This window comes from Fukomys damarensis, unplaced genomic scaffold (assembly GCF_012274545.1).
Source record: "Fukomys damarensis isolate Sample0158 unplaced genomic scaffold, DMR_v1.0_HiC HiC_scaffold_38, whole genome shotgun sequence".
In the NCBI taxonomy this organism is placed as follows: domain Eukaryota; kingdom Metazoa; phylum Chordata; class Mammalia; order Rodentia; family Bathyergidae; genus Fukomys; species Fukomys damarensis.
In genome coordinates, this window is record NW_022900950.1 from 40583029 (window position 1) to 40599893 (window position 16865).

Below are 16865 nucleotides of genomic sequence, written 5' to 3' on the forward strand. Positions count from 1 at the left end.
CAGAACTGCATTAAAAAAAAAAAAAAAAAAAAAAAGATTGGTGAGTTTTAAGAAAAGGGAAAATATTTTTTTTAATTTTTTATAATTTACATCACTACATTGTGAAATTTCATATGATTAATTCTACTAAATGTAGAAAGATATATCCATAATTAGGAGAGGAAATCACATTTCATACAAACATGTACATGATAAAATATTGCCATCAAGAACATATAAAGAATTTCTACAATTCAACAACAAAAAAGCCAACACAATTCAAAAATGGGCAAAGCACCTGAATAAACACTTCTTCAGAGAAGACATAGAAATGGTTAAGAAGCACATGGAAAGAACACTCAACATCATTAGTCACTAGAGTTTTGAAAATCAAAATTACACTGATAAATCACTTCATACTCACTGGGATGGCTGTAATAAACAAAACAGAAAAATAACAAGTGCTGGCGATCATGTGGAAATATTAGAACTTTCGTTGGTGGGAATGTAACATGATTTGGCAACTCTGAAAAACAGTTTGATAGCTCCTCAAAAAATTAAATGTAGAGCGATCATATGACCTAGCAATTGTACTCCTACATATACACTCAAAACAACTGAAAACAGGTACCAAATGTTCATGACAGCATTATTCACGGTAGTCAAAAGATGAAAACAACCTGAAAGTCTATCAAGAGATGAGTGGACAAATTATGTTAAATACATACAATGGACGATTATCTAGCCACTAAAAGGAAAATATTTTGACACATGCTACAAAATAGATTAACTTGAAACCACTGCACTCAGTAAAACAAGCCAGACACAAAAGAACAAATAATGCATGGTTCCACATGTATGAAATATCTACAAATTCATGAAGACAGAAGAATAAAAGAGGTTACCAATGACTCAGGCGGGCTGGTACATGGGCACTGCTGTTTAATGGATACAAAGTTTCAGTTTGACAGGATAAAAAAAGTTCTGGAAACGGATAGTGGTGGTGGTTGCACAACAAAATGAATGTGCTTGATGTTACTGAGCTGCACGCTTAGAATGGCTAAAATGGTAAATTTTATGTGTATTTTATAATGATAAAGAAAAATTCTACCTTAAATGTAACATGTATCATCACTCAAGAGCTCTTAAGAAATGAAATCCCCCTCTGCAAAAATTAGAGGTTTTTTAAAAATAGAATTTAATTTTCAGGTGAAAAACAACGTGCCATTGGGGCATATAAGTAAGAATCCCTGCTAAAGTGAAATGCTGGGAAATCATCACACTCAAGCCCAATCACACACAGGCTGATTCCCTTCCAGCAGCCTGCACTCTGAAGAGAGCCACCGCTCTGTGAGCTCCCTGGCTCTCCGCATGCACATGTATCAATTTTCTCTGGTGGTGGTAGTTTGCAGGGGAAGAAGGAAGCGCTGTTTTAAAAATAACATTTACTTTAACAGAGAAAAGGAAAAAAGTATGGAACAATCCCTAGAGATATTATGTTTTTAAAGGGAGATCTATTTCCTACCTCAAAACCAACCAATAGCAATTTTATATTCCATTAATCAATATTATTTAGCTTTCTTTTCTTGGAATCAGCTAATCTTATAAGGCACACCAAAAAATTTCTGTAGTGAAAGCAAATAATTAAATTCAACAAATATTTCTAGATTCGACAACTATGAGTATCCTGAAAGAAAGCAGAAATATAGGTTTCTTTTTATCTATTGTAAGGGCAGACTAAGGAACGATTGAGACCACCAAGCAGGCAAAGTTAGAGCAACATTTGATGAGTTTATTGCCGTCTGTGGGCCAAAGGGCCAAGGGTGAGAAGGCTGTTGACACTGAGAGGAGGGTGCAGGCAGTTGATACAGCAGAGTTCAGGTAGGGGCACTGGTTGAGACGGTGGAAAACTTTAGATTTCCACAGGTGATGGGCCTGGGGCTGGCTGATAAACAGGACAGTGGTAGAAGCAGTAGGGCAGCTGCTGGCTCCCTGTTATCTGTATTCTGTGGATTTGGGTAGTGGGTCTGCTTGGGTGGGGTTCTGATCCGGGGGCCTGTAACACACTACTAACACATGTAATATTTAAAGTTGTGTTAAAACGTGTAATACCTCAGAATCTCTATGATTTGGAATGAGAAGACCTACAAAATTTGAAATTCGTTCTTTCACAAAAGTGACTTTATGATCCCTCCTGAAACAAGCATACAAACAACCCACTGCATGGAAATATTAGATTAACCAAATTTACCCTATCCTGCACAACTAAGTGCGAGAATATGTGAAGATCACTTTTTAAATATACTTTTTACCATCACTCCTGGATTTGGGTACACTGTAACCCAGATGAAGTGACACAGATTGCTTAAGCCTCACCAAGTAAAAGCTTATAGAATAATAAAAAGTGAAAATAAACAACCAATTTTATGAGGGGGCAATAAAATATACACAGCTCTTACTTTAAAATTAGATACCCTCCAACAATAGCTTGATTTTTTTTATATTCATACTGTGCTTCATACAACTAAAGATCCTGACTTAAAGTGATTTATTGTATGAACTCTCTTGGTTATAACAGGCAGCCTTGTCCTTATGATATAAAGTACTAAGGTCAATGTGTCCTTAGGACTTAAGCCATTTGGGAAGTCTTGATTTAAGTTTCACATACAATCCTGACATATAATTCTCTTACAACACATACAGTTTGATTTTTTAATTAGAATATTAATGTCGATTAGACATCATTTTTTAAATTGCCATGAAAATTCTAAATTATTTATTTACTTGTATATTTATGCCTCTATCTCCCAGTGCTTTGCATCAAACTCAGGCTTTTGCCCGTGTTAGGCAAGCTCTCTACTACCAAGCTACATCCTCAACCCTAAAATTATTTTTTAAAATAAGGAAACTAGGTAAAGTTTTTATTGTTGTTCACAAACACTTCTTTTGAAGACAAATGATTCTTCCTTTGCCTGTTTGCTATTTTATTCATGCCAATGTACAGTGAAAGGGAAGTAGTCATGAAAACAGCAAAGAGGAAATCAAAGGGACAGATCTAATAACTTGGGGTCACTTTCAGGTAGACTTAGAATGCCACATATTTTTTCCATGTAGTATGCTGAATATTAAGAGCATAAGTGAATTTTTGTTTGTTTGTTTTGTTTTTGGTACCAGAGATCGAACTCGGGTCCTTGTGCTTGCGAGGCAGGTGCTGGAACCACTGAGCTAAATCCCCAGCCCTATATAAGTGAATATTTTAATGATAAGCATAAGCAACTCACAAGAGAAGACTAACACTATCTTGAAAAGTTTATGGCCCTCTGGCCTGAGGCTAATGGCCTCAAGTTTTTAGCATTCCAACCTATATTCTTTCTGGAACACTGTACATCACCCCATAAATGTGGTACTTTTAATTCAAGTCTGGAAGGGCCCACAATTTATTTTTATTTTTAATTTTTCATTAATTTTATTGGTACTTCTTAGGTTTACCATACAGTTACATACATCACTGGGCTCTTGTAACTTTACATGATATATCTTGGTTCTTGTTTTTTCTCCATACCCCTACCCTCCCTGCACCCCTTCCATCCTCCCCTATTTACCAAGACTTTGTTTCCATTTTTCCCTTTTCTCATATTTTTACTTTTCCCTTCTTTCCTTTCCCCTACCCTTCCTACTTTCCCTACTCTGTTAGCCCTTTTCTTCCTATTTCACATTTTCAATTGCACAATCTGAACCTTATTTACACTTTCAGTTTTTCACACCAGAGAAGCTATTCGGTATTTACACGTGTCTTACTTATTTCACTTAAGAGTATGGCCATAATATGCAACCATTTAGCTATAAATGACTGCAATTTCTCATTCTTTATGACTGAGTAGTATTCCATTTTATAGAAAAACCACATTTTCTTTATCCAGTCTCCAGTTGATGGGCAACTGGGCTGCTTCCAAGTTTTAGCTATTACAAACTGTGTCGTTATAAACATGGGTATGCATATATCACTGTGATATGATTCTTTTAATTCTTTTGGAAAGATATCGAGCAGAGGGACAGCTGGGTCAAATGGAACCTCTAGTCCTAGTTTTTTGAGGTATCATTTCCATAGAGGTTGCACCAGTTTGCACTCCCACCAACAATGGAGAAGGGTTCCTTTCTCTCCACATCCCCACCAACAAGTTATTGGTTGATTTCTTGACAGCAGCCATTCTTTCTGTGGTGAGGTGGAATTTCAGTGTTGTTTTCATCTGCATCTCTCAAATGACCAGTAATATTGAACATTTTTTCATATGATTACTTGCTGCTTTTACTTCTTTGTCTGAGAAATATCTGTTCATTTCAGATGCCAATTTTTAGTGGGTTTTTTTGTTGTTCTTTGGTTTTCTTGCATTTCAATAATTTTATTGAAAGGTGTATCTCTTAGTATCAAACATAATGGCAGTTTGTTAGGTTACCTCTGCCAACTCAAAACTAATACTGATGTTTTCAAAATATTGAAATATATCAGTCTTATGGTAGAACAGAAGTTATCCACAAAACATGATCTACAAAAAGTTAAAAGGCAGAATATACTGTGATTCTTTGGTTTATTTTTCAATATCTATTTATCAGTAACACGTCAAAATTGGTTTCACCCATTCTGGGTATTTTGTTGTTGTTTTTTGTTTGTTTGTTTGTTTGTTTTTTGGTACAGAGGATTGAACTTGTGAAGCAGATGGCAAAAGCACTAAGCTAAATCCCCAGCCTGGTTACACCCATTCTGCATAGACTCAGGCTTCAGGCTGCACTACTGTTTACAACACTAACAATATATGTACATCTCCTTACATTGATAGGCTCACATGGAGAATTCCAAATACTACCTCAGCAATCTCATAATTATTGCAGTACCTCCTTACTTTTCTTAAAATACATTATGGAAATTTGTGAAAGTATATTCTATTTCTTATAAAAAATGGAAGCAATGGCATTTTTATACAAATAGTCCATAGTAAGACCTGGAGTGCTTTAGCCACAACTTAAGAGTAAAGCAAGTTTTCCCAGTGATAACTGACTTTGACTTACTATGCAATATAATACTAGATAGACTGAAAAAGTAGATTCTGTATAGAAAGTTTTATCATCAATACAAATGTCACCTGTTTTTTAGATGAAACATTAAATAAGATAGCTCAACGGATATACCAAACTTAGTAGGTCTGTACTTTATCTTAATACAAAATGCTTTAAAATTTAAATGTAATTCCCATATAGCAAAAACATTCTCATCTCTGAACTATAACTTGCATTATAGGTGCCAAGAAACCATTACGTTATCTCAGATACACATTTTTGAATCAGGTCTTTATATTTGGGAGGTCTGATTTTTTTGAGTTCTTTATATATTCTAGATAGTAGACATCTGTCTGAAGAACAGCTGGTAAAATTTTTTCCCACATTATAGGTTGTATCTTAGCTCTGTTAGTGGTTTCTCTTTCAGTGCAGAAGCTTATTAATAAGATGAGATCCCAGTTGTGGATTTTTTTTTTTTTTGCTAGTTCCCATGCTATTGAGGATTTGTTCATAAAGTCTTTTCCTATGCCAATGTCTTCAATAGTTCTACCTAACTTATCGTCCAGCAAGTTTAGTGTTTCTGTTTTAATATTTATTTATTTTTATTTTTTTTATTTTTTATTTTTGGTGGTACCAGGCATCAATGGGCAGCAACACTAGTGAGGTAAATCCCCAGCCCAATATTCAGATCTTTAATCCACTATGATTTTAGTTTAGTGCATGGTGAAAGATAGGGGTCTAGTTTTAATCTTTGGCTGGTTGAAATCTAGTTTTTCGAACATAATTTATTAAAGAGGCTATCTTTCCTCCACTGAGGGTGGTTGGTTTCTTTGTCAAAATGAGGTAACTGAGTACATCTGGAGTTCTTTCTGTATCTTCCAATCTATTCCACTGATCCTTGGTTCTGTTTCTTTGCTAGTACCATGCTGTTTTATCATATTGGCTTTGTAATATAGTTTAAAGTTGGGAACTGCAATACCTTCTGTGTCTCTGTTGCCTAGAATGTCTTTTGCTATTCTAAGTCTCTTCTGGTTCCAAATGAACTTTTGGATTGTTTTTCTCTAGTTCTGTGAAATACACTGTTGGGATTTCTATTCGAACTGCACTGAATCTGTATAGCAGTTTTGGAAGTATAGGGGCCACAATTTAACTAGTATTACCACAAACAAGAGGCAACATGATGTAATGGATAAAACACAGGATTTGGAAAAGAGTCTACATGCTATCACTAATTGTGATATTCGAGTAGTTAATCCTCTGTAAAAGTAGAGTAGTTTCCTCCTCTGTAAAATAGAAACCATAATTTCTACCTTTTATTCAGAGGTACTGAGAGGACGTTTGTGAAGGCACTTTTAAAATGCAAACTATTTTAATGTTATCATTCATTTTAACAAGTAGTATGTCTGAGTTTCCCTCCCAATCCCTCACTGCAGGAGAAGATGCCAAAGAAAGAAAGAAAAATATTTCAGAAACAGATTAGAGATGAAAGAGAAAAAAAGTTCACAGAACCATTTCAACTTTTTTAGACTTAGTGTAAATAAGTGTGCTTACAGAATTTCAAAGACTACTGCAAATTTGAGCATCACACTGGGAGACGGAGATGCTCCTGGTGGACGCAACAATGGCAAAGCAACATTCAAGCTGTCAGCCTCACCATTCTCTCTACCCATGCCCAAGTTAGAAGGTATGAAGCCACCCTTGACTCGGGCCACTCTCGTGCAAAGTGTATTGCTTTCTTTTCCTCAACCCCACACCTAACAGGCCACCAAAGGACTCTACCACATACGTCTTAGACATGTCCCACCCCAGACTTTACCAAATAGGTTGTTCCAAGACAGGTGACTGTCTCTTACTGCACCAGCCCTCACCACCCACCGCCCTGAAAGCATCCTCCAGGCTCCCATAGGAGTTCATTCCAGTTCCAGAGAGAATCCAGGCTGTGCTGCAGTCTGACACCTTGCTAGACCTACATCAGAAGTGTCCCAGCCATTACTTTTGTGAGTTAGGATTAAAGATGCCATACTTGTCCTTTTAAATGCTTTTCCAAACTTCTATGATGAATATTTGTATGTTTTTCATTTAAAAAATAACAGTAAGCACAATGGGGTCAGGGCAGTGTGTGCTAATGCTTGCAAAGGCAGTTTCAAACAAGACTCTTCACAATGTAGCTTCCCCTACCTACATTCACAGTCAGATCTCTTCTTGCTCCCTTTGCTCATTGATCCCACCCACTGTGTCCAGGGGCCTCCGAGCAGTTATACTCTATTCATCCTTCAGAACAGAGATGGAAGCTAACTTCCTGGAAATGGCCTCTGATGGCTCCCAGAGAGCAATGGTAATAGCTGTCCTCTGTCTGCCCCTGAGCTTTCATAGCAACAAGTACACAACTTTGTAATGATATTCACACTTGACTCCTTAAATTTGTTAGTTTTCCCCAGAGATGGTAAGCTTCTTCTAAAGGCCACAGGTCATGGCACATGATGATCTACACCACTTAGGGTACCAGGTTTGGCCTCTACGAGCAATTATTAAATGTTGATTGAATGGAGGCGAAATCCTGTTTCATCAATAATTTCAACCATTTTGTTATTAAACCTTTTGCAATCAGTCTATCTTCTGCCCTAAAACTCACTGTGTTAAGGTAATACAATAAATTTCTTTGAAAGACAAAATTATATATAATGCTTTCCCTACATCCTGATGTTCAGTAGTCTGTCTGCTTAAAGTGATGCTATATTATGGATGGTCTTTTTGAAAAAATGATTTGTTGCACTCTTTTTTCCAGTATCTATTGAGGATTTTGTTTCTATGTTCATGAAAGATTAGTTTTTGGCCTATAGTTTTTTTGTTTGCTTTAGTATGTTTTGGTTTTTGTTTGCTTTTGGAATCAGGGTAACATGTGCTTCCAGGAATGACTGTGGGAATACACCTCCACTTTCAATGTCATTAAAGGGTTAAAGGAGTATTGGCATTAGATCTACTAGAAAAATGAAAAAATGTTCAACATTTCTGGCTATTAGAGAAATGAAAATTAAAATAACACTGAGATTCCATCTTACTCCATAAAGAATGACTATCATGAAGAAATCAAACATAAATGCAGGAAAGACTGAGGGGGAAAAAGGAACCCTTCCACACTGTTACTAGGAGTGTAAACTAGTACAATCACTATGGAAATTAGCATGAATATTCCTCAAAAAACTAGAAATTCCTTCTAACCCAACTATTCTCCTTCTAGGTATCTTCCTAAAGAGATAAAGTGATATATCCATACCCATGTTTATGATAGCACAATTTCTAATAGGTAAGTCTTAGAAGGAGACTGTATGTCCAACAATAGATGAATGGATAAATAAAATGTGGTATTTACATGCCCTGGAGTACTACTCTGCCATAAAGAAAGATTAACTTGAGTTATCTGTAGGAAATGGATGCACCTTGAGGCTGTAATGTCAAGTGAAATAAATCAGACACAGCTTAAATATCACATTGTTTCTCTCATATGAATAAAAATAGAGTAAAATAGAATAAACATAAAGAGCAAAGTAAAAGACAGATAATAAGTAAGGAGACAGATTGCTCTCAAGAAAGAAGGGCATAGAGATGGAGGAAGGAAGAGGGAGGAGGGGTAACGGATGAAAAAGGAATTGGAATATGTTGTGCATATGTACTGACCCTCCACAAGGAATGCAATCTTTATGTGTGCAAACTTATAGAAAAATAAGTGGTGTTATACAGATCAGCAACACGAATGCAAATACCTGGACAGTGTTAAACAGCTCTAAGTAATATTTTAAATGTTGTGCGGGCTATTTGAAAAGTTTTATAGATATGTGTGTTGAGGGTCTGGAATTTTCTGACCAAAGGCTGCCTGAGGGGTGGAGTTTACAGGCTGATAAAGAATCACTAAAAGCTGCATTGTAGACTGCTCTCTGGGAAAGCTCAGACTCATTGCTGAAGACACCCACAAAGCTGTAGAAATGGTACATCAACTACCACTGCATTTGCTTCACCATGTGCTAGTCTGACCATTACATGGATGAACACCTTGATGTCTTCCATCTCCTCCAGATAGCGTTGTCACTATATGATTCTCCTGTTCAAACCCCTTAAAGGTTTTTTTTATTTTTTTTTTTTTTGCCAGCGGTTAAAACTGAAAAGTTCTTTAACTACAGAGTCTGCTCCAGGAGGTAGCCCCCCAGGCCACTGAAAGGGTTGGAGTAAAGTTTCCTCTGGGGGCTCATGCTCACTGTTGAGAGAGTAGATGGTCGGTCACAAGGCAAAACAGAGGATGTAGGAAACTGAGCACTCCTGCAGCTGAGGGATAGCTTCAGCATCCCCACATTCTCACAGCATCTACTGCAAGACTCTTCTTCTTGTGCCTTCTATTTTTTCTATATTTATACTCCCAGACCTCAGATGGGGTCATCTTCATTATCCTTTTTAAGAATGGCTCAAAATTTATACACATAAAAACTGGAATTCCGACCAGGAAAAATAAAGAAATAAATCCAAGGAGCTTACAATGGAGGAGGTTGCCAAAGAATCTTACTATTGGGGAAACATTTTGACATCTGCTTTTTTTTTTTTTTTTAGCTCCCTCACTCTAAGGGCCATGAAGTCCTGGAAACAAGGATTTTATTTTCGTTTTGTTATATTGCTGTGTGAATCCTGGGGCCTAGTTTGAGGGACTCAAAGCAATTCAGATACAACAGACACAGAGTAAATAAAGATTGAATTAATAACCTATAAAGTCCCATAAATTCAGAAGCCCCATATTCTAAAGCAATTGCTACATCCAAACATCCCAACATTTTAAACTCCTAAAATAAAATCAACAATATTTTTGGGGCAAAGTATGTTTAGCATATCTTGAAAATAATTTAGATACAATGACAACAGAAGACAAAGAAGGTGCCACTCCTTTGAAATAATGTCTAGGTACCAACTTGTCAGTTTGCAATACCTAATGACTGCTTCATGCAGTGTATGATTAGTCAGCAATCTGTAAGAGAAGCATTTATATGCACAAAGGTTTGTATTTAGTACATAACTCATCCAACTCTATTCCTGAAAATGACATTCCATTGCCATTAGAAAACAAAAAAGCAAGATAAAAAAGCATCAAGAAAAAAAACATCAAGAGAGAGAAAACCACAGGAGACCTAAATTCTTTGTAACTTAACTCACTTTCCACATTCATTAGTATTATTTGTGATTTCTACATACTGATTTTCCCAGTGACCCTCTACTGCCTCAAGAGTATGAACCCCTAGGGGAAACTTCCACCAACCCTTTAAGTGGCCTGGGAGGGCTACCACACCTTCTCACTAACAATAATCAATCCTGCCATGAATCACTACTGGTCTCACTTTATGAACAAGTTGCACTTTGTTTCCCTATATCATTTGGAAAATCATAATTCATTTTCCCACCTAAACAAGTCATATGCACTGATGTGATTCCCTGGCCAGCCCACAGCAAACCTCCCACCAGTTGATGCAGGTGGCCTTTTAATACTGATAACACTGGGCCAAATGTGTGATGTTTACCAGAGGCATCTGCCAACCTGTTATCTGCAACATTCCCCAATGCACGGTTTGGTGCCTTCAAACTTCACAACTGGGTTAATCCCCAAGTTTTAAAATCACTTACATGTCCACATGACTCCACCCATCAAACCAACTCTCCTTTATGTGATTTTCAGCACACACACACACACACAAAAAGCAAAATGAATTCATGGATTTATAATTAAGTACTAGTAATGGGAAAAAATATTCTACTATGAGGTGAAAAACTAATGGAATCTTCAGATCCTTTTCTGGGTTATCATTATTTTGTGAAACATGATAGTATCTAGTCAGTTAATGTTAAATACAAAAGTTCAAAAAGCCCTCAGTAAAATGTGGTGGTGCACACCTGGAATCCCAGCACTTGGGAGGCTGAGGCAGGAGGATGGCTGTGAGTTCAAGACCAGCTTGGGCTACATAGTGAGTTCCAGGGTAGTATCAACTACATAGTGAGACCCTGTTTCAAAAAAAAAAAGAAAGAAAGAAAAGAAAAAGAAAAAGAAAAAGAAAAAGCAAGCAAGCACTCAGGAAGCCTAGTGGTGCATGCCTGTAATCCTAGCATTTGGGAGGATAGTAAATTCAAGCCCAGCCTGGAAAACTTAGCAATTAGTGAGACCCTGACTCAAAAAATGAGGTAAGGGTGTGGCTCAGGGTGAAGGCCCTGGGTTCAATCTCCAGTAATGCAAAACAAACAAACAAACAAACAAAAAGCCAGAAAGCAATTTCTGTCACTTCAGTAGAATTCTTCTATTCATCAAACTCTCCATAAAAAGATCATCAGATCTCCATATCTCCATCTCCCACAAAGACTTAGGACAAAATTCTTCAAGGACTACACTAACCATGACACAATCACCGCATTTTGTAAAAACAAATCAAAACACACACACATGCACACACTAAGCAAAGTCAGGCTCCTGAGCAATTTAACACAATTAAATTGTGTATAAGAAGCTCTTCCATGAGGTAAAGCAGGTTGGAAAGCAAAATTTGGCTTTAGAGATATGAGCCCAGGATCGAGTTCCACATGTTGCTCCCTCCCATACTGATACTACCTTTGAATCTTCTCTAAGTTGTTACCTGTGTTAGTCAGCTTTCCAGCACTGTGACGAGATTCCTGTCACAAATCAATTTAAAGAGAGAAAAAAGGTTTTTCTTGGCTCATGGTTTCAATCCGTGGCCACCTGGATCCACTGCCAAGGGAGCACATCACAGTGGAGAGGGTATGGATAGCACAGCAAGTTGCTGGGCTCCTGGCAGCCAGAAGCAGAAAGGGAGAAAGACAGAAAGGAAGCTCTGGGGGGCAAGATTTAATTCCATATTCAAATGACCTACTCCCTTCAGCTAGTTCTCACTCCCCATCATCCCCTTCAGCTGTGAAGTCATCAGTGGACCACTCATCGGTGAGGTCAGCCCCTTCGTGATGGATGATGTTAGCACTTCCCCACAGCCCCACCTCTGAACACTGCTGCACAGGGGACCAAGCCTTCAATACAAGAAATGTTTTGGGGGTCACTTCACATCCAAATCATAACACCATCCAATTTAGAATTCTGGATGTCACCAACACATCTGAGTAGCCTCAAGAGCACATTTTAATTTTCCAAATTGCTTTGTCCATTGGCAAAACACTGAGAAAAGGTGTTCTGGACTGAATGGTCATCCCTGGTAATCCCAGTGTTTATAAATCAGATTGCTTCTCAGTACCACAGCACTAGACCATTTCGTGATGAAGGGCTATACACTTCCTATTTATAGTCCCTCAAACTTAAATTGGAGAAAGAAGAAAAGGAAGCAGTCAGATATAAAATATTAAGCAGAAGTTCCTATAAAGATAATCCCATCAGTGACAGCACTTCACGGGAGGGAGGGACTGATACTTAGTATTGAAAAGGAAATTGAGCCAGGCGCAGTGGCGAACACCTGTAATCCCAGAACTTGGGAGGCTGAGGCAGGAGGATCACTGTGAGTTCAAGACCAGCCTGAGCTACATAGTGAGCTCCAGGTCAGTCTCAACTACATAGTGAGACCCTGTCTCCAAAAAAACCAAAATAAATAAATAAATAAATAAAAATAAAAAGGAAATTGAAATGGTTGTTACAGGAAAAAACAGAACTATGAAAGTCTCTTTTAAATCTATATTTTTTCTTTAAAGTAAATATGGGCTGGAGAATAAGAGGGAAGTACCATAATCTTTTCATTTTTATGACTTCTAAAGTGTTATGTTCCTGCGCACAAATATTTATAACCTATTTCTTAGTATTTCTGCATTTCATTTTAAACTAAATTCAATGTAAATTTTATAGTGTAGACTGTGATTGTTGGAAATGAGTTTCCAATGGATTAGAATTCACCAATTAAAACTATTCAATTGAATAGATTATCAAGGCATGCTATTTTAAACAGATTCTTTTTTACATTACAATATATTAACTATTAATATTGCATCACCGAACAGAACATGATGTATTATAAGATAGGATTTTGCACTGCTGTGTGATGTAATGAGCAGGGTGCAGAGGAAGAGAAGGTTCTGTTCTCTAACACAGCTGGCAATGAGACCCTTTATGCACCTGACTTGAACAAAGGAGAAGCTCATCTCAGGAGCATCCTGTTTTCTTCCTTTGTTAGCTGAAACATATACACTAAAAACAGTATCAATTTTTACATGGCTATTGGTGGGAGAGGGGAATCAGCATATCGTGTTAGTAATTTTCTGTGGAATCACATTAGAGTTTCACTGTGGTAGCCATATCACATTAAAATCTGGGGCTTTTTTTTTCTTTTCTTGCTAAATGGTTCCATTGTGTACGTAGTGAATCTGATATGGAAAATTGCTAATGCAATAAGAGTATCATAGAAGCTTTCCTGACTGTAATGCTCAGTCACAATATTCTGGAGGAGGCCCAACTGGACTGGGGATTTCAGATTCGCTTCTCAGAGCCTTCTGACAAGCCCTCAGCTCAAGTTCAACATCGGCTTCTCGAAAGATAGACCTATAAGATCTGTACTATAGGTGAAATGCTTCTATAGATTTTATTTCTGAAGGGACCACAGGTCCCATGAAAAGATTAGCCATTTAATTAATATTTATTGACTGACTACTCTGCAGGGCACTGTGGTCAGTGTCAAGGTAACAAAAAAGTAGATGAAACACAGACCCTTCCTGCAAGGTTCTTGTAAGGACTGTCTGAGGGAAAGAAATAAATTAGTATATGAATAACTTAATACAAAGCAAAATGTGACAGAATGGGAAATGTAAAGAGCCAGAGGAGCTCAAAGGAGACTGGCACCAGGGTCATCACAGAAAATTCTGTGAAGGCAGCACCCCAAGGTGGGGAGGCTGCTGATAAAGCAGAGGCAATCGGGGGAGAGGGGGTGGCAGGGGAAGGGTTCTAAGCCTCAGCTTGAGTAAAGGTGCACAGAAGAGGACAGCTAGGGTATGCCTGGGAAACTATAATCCACTTTCTGACTTTCAGATGAGCTTGGAAAAATGATGCTGGGTCAGCCCAAGGCTGACACCAAAGGAAAAAGAACAGTTTGTGAGGCAAATGAGGATGACAGGGAGCAGCATGACTTTGGGGTAGGAGTGGCAGGATGCAGACCATCAGGCAAACTGAGCACCCAGCTTTCAGCCCTGTGATGACTTCTAATGCCAACAAGTATCTAGAAATCATAGTAACTCCAGTTGACATGTTTCTTAAAAGACATAGTTTACAGAAATGTTTACTTTAAAAGCTTAGTTTATTGCAGGGAATATTTATTTTTTTATTACATCCCTACTCTTACCATAAATATTCATTGGAATAACACAAAACACTATTACAATAAGTACTTAGGAAATCACTGCCCTTTTTAAAGAATAACTTTTCAGCTTACTAGCAATAGTAACCTAGAAAATATAAATCCAACAGCCCAGCATTACAATTTGAGGAGATTCATGCTTTTAATGTACTGCTATAGTTACTGTTCTATTCCGAACACATCCGTTTCTGAATTTCTCTCCAAATGCTCAAAACAATAAACAGAAAATCTACATTAAGCTTTATCAAAACTTTAAAATTGAGCACTCTGGAGGGCAGAGGCAGAAGGATTGAAAATTTGAGCCCAGTCTGGTGAACTTGAGACCCTGTCTCAAAATAAAAAAATTAAAAGGGTTAGGAAATATAGCTCAGGGATAGAGCACCCCTGGGTTCAATCCAGTACTGCAAAAGTAAGAAAACCTTTAAAATTTAAAGTGGGATAATTTTGAAAATAAAAACCCAAAATACTTATTTATCTTCTCTTAAATCAGAGCATACCTGAGGATATGTATTACAGTATTTACAACAGATTAGAGCTGAACATGATGAAAGAGCTATTTTACTTATTACAGTAAAAAGTCAGATATAAACAAATGGATTGCCTTAATGCTGCAGTGACCACTCACTAAACACCATCTCTCCAATTTAGCAAAGCATATTCCACTCTCTCATTAATCAGAATTAAACTATTTGCACAACTGAAATAGAATATTTTCATTTTTATGAAATAACTTCTTAATATTTTCTCCAACTGACCACATGATTAGGAAGCATACACAAATTTTTTAGTTGTTCACTACACATAGCTATCCTTAGTAATGTTTCACCAAAAACAAAACCTTTCTTTCTCATTCTGTCTTAGGTAATCAGAGATGCAGCAGTTAATACCCACAAATACCTTCTGATTATTCACTATCTGGGGAAATATAAGAGGGAAAAAAATATAAAAGGAAAATCTCAAATAGCTCACGTTGACTTTAAAAGATTAACTTCAAAAACTGTTAGAAGAATTTTAAGTAATTGGTGCTTCAGTTCACAAACTCAATTCTCTCCACGACTCTGACCCCAAACCGAACTGGATGAGAGGCAACTCAAACGTCCTCATAAGGTCAACATTGAACCTAACCACTGAATTTGATTTGGTTCTTGTTCATCTTAGTTTGTGACCAGAATAGTGGAAATGTTATTAAACAAGGGGTGCCATAAGTGTACTCAGTGAATTAACCTAAAATTGGTCTTTTGATTTTTACTAAACAATGTAAGGTATTGATAAAAATGAGTTTGCCCTGATCATGTAGAGTATGTTTGCATTCTCTCAAGCATAGCTTGAAACCACAGAGTTCCAGCATAAAGCAACTCTGACAAAGATAGCTAGTCAAGCAGAAAAATGAGAGTTGGTTGTGTCAGAACAGATTGAGGCCGAATGGCTGTCTAGGGAAAAGCTGTCTTGCCATCAATGAAGGCAATTACAACCACTAAAAGTTATTTTTCTGATATATTATTTGAAACTTCTGTCATGTTATCATATTTTAAATGGTCCTTATTTATAAACTACCACATCAGCTTCTTATCTGCAATGTCCTTGGATAACCACAAATTTGAAAGTGGTCCAAAATCATATTCATGGTTTCCTACAAGCATGGGGAAACTCGTTTACTGACTCTTTGTCTATTTCGAGTACAGAATGTTTGGGTTTTATTTTTTTACTTCCTTTTTAAATATAGACCACTATTTTTTAACTGTAAACATCCAGTGGCATTCCCTCACACCGACAGCAGTCCCAGGGCAGAAGGCATGCCTGAAATACTCACATTTCATTCACCCAGACAGAGGCTGCTAACACTAAGTTACTGCGTACGCGCCAGCATATGAATGTCTTAGGACTTTCTACTCAATCCACACTTTTCTTGCTAAACCAAAATTCCAAAAGATCATCTGAGTAATCCAGGAAGTCACTGAAACGGTACAGTACTTATAAAATGAATCCATTAAAAGCAGTTCCTCGTCCTCATGGGTGTGCATACGACTGAATTACTTAAGAACTTACATACAATTTTGTTCCAAAGCTAGAGCTACATCACGTGTAGGAGTGGCAATTCTAGCCCAGAAATAAAACAGGAGTATTTCCAAACTATCATTTCAAATTTCCACGGCGGAGGGTGGGAGGAGGAAGAAACAGCAGGGCGAGGATTTGTCAGTGATTAACCATCCACACGCGTTTTGCCCGCGCTCCTCCAGACGATCACAAAGCCGGCGTCGCTCAGTCTCCGTCCCTGTCCCCCACCTCGCCCCCTCCCCACGGCACAGTGCAGCGCGGGCACCGCGGGCGGGCGGAGGAGCAGGCAAAGTCCCGGCTCCGAGCCCATCCCAGAGCTGTGGCCCAGAACGTCCCTAACTATCCGCGCCCCTCGCTTCGCGCGCCTGGAAGGTGGGCAGAGTAGCAAGTACAGGGAAGGAA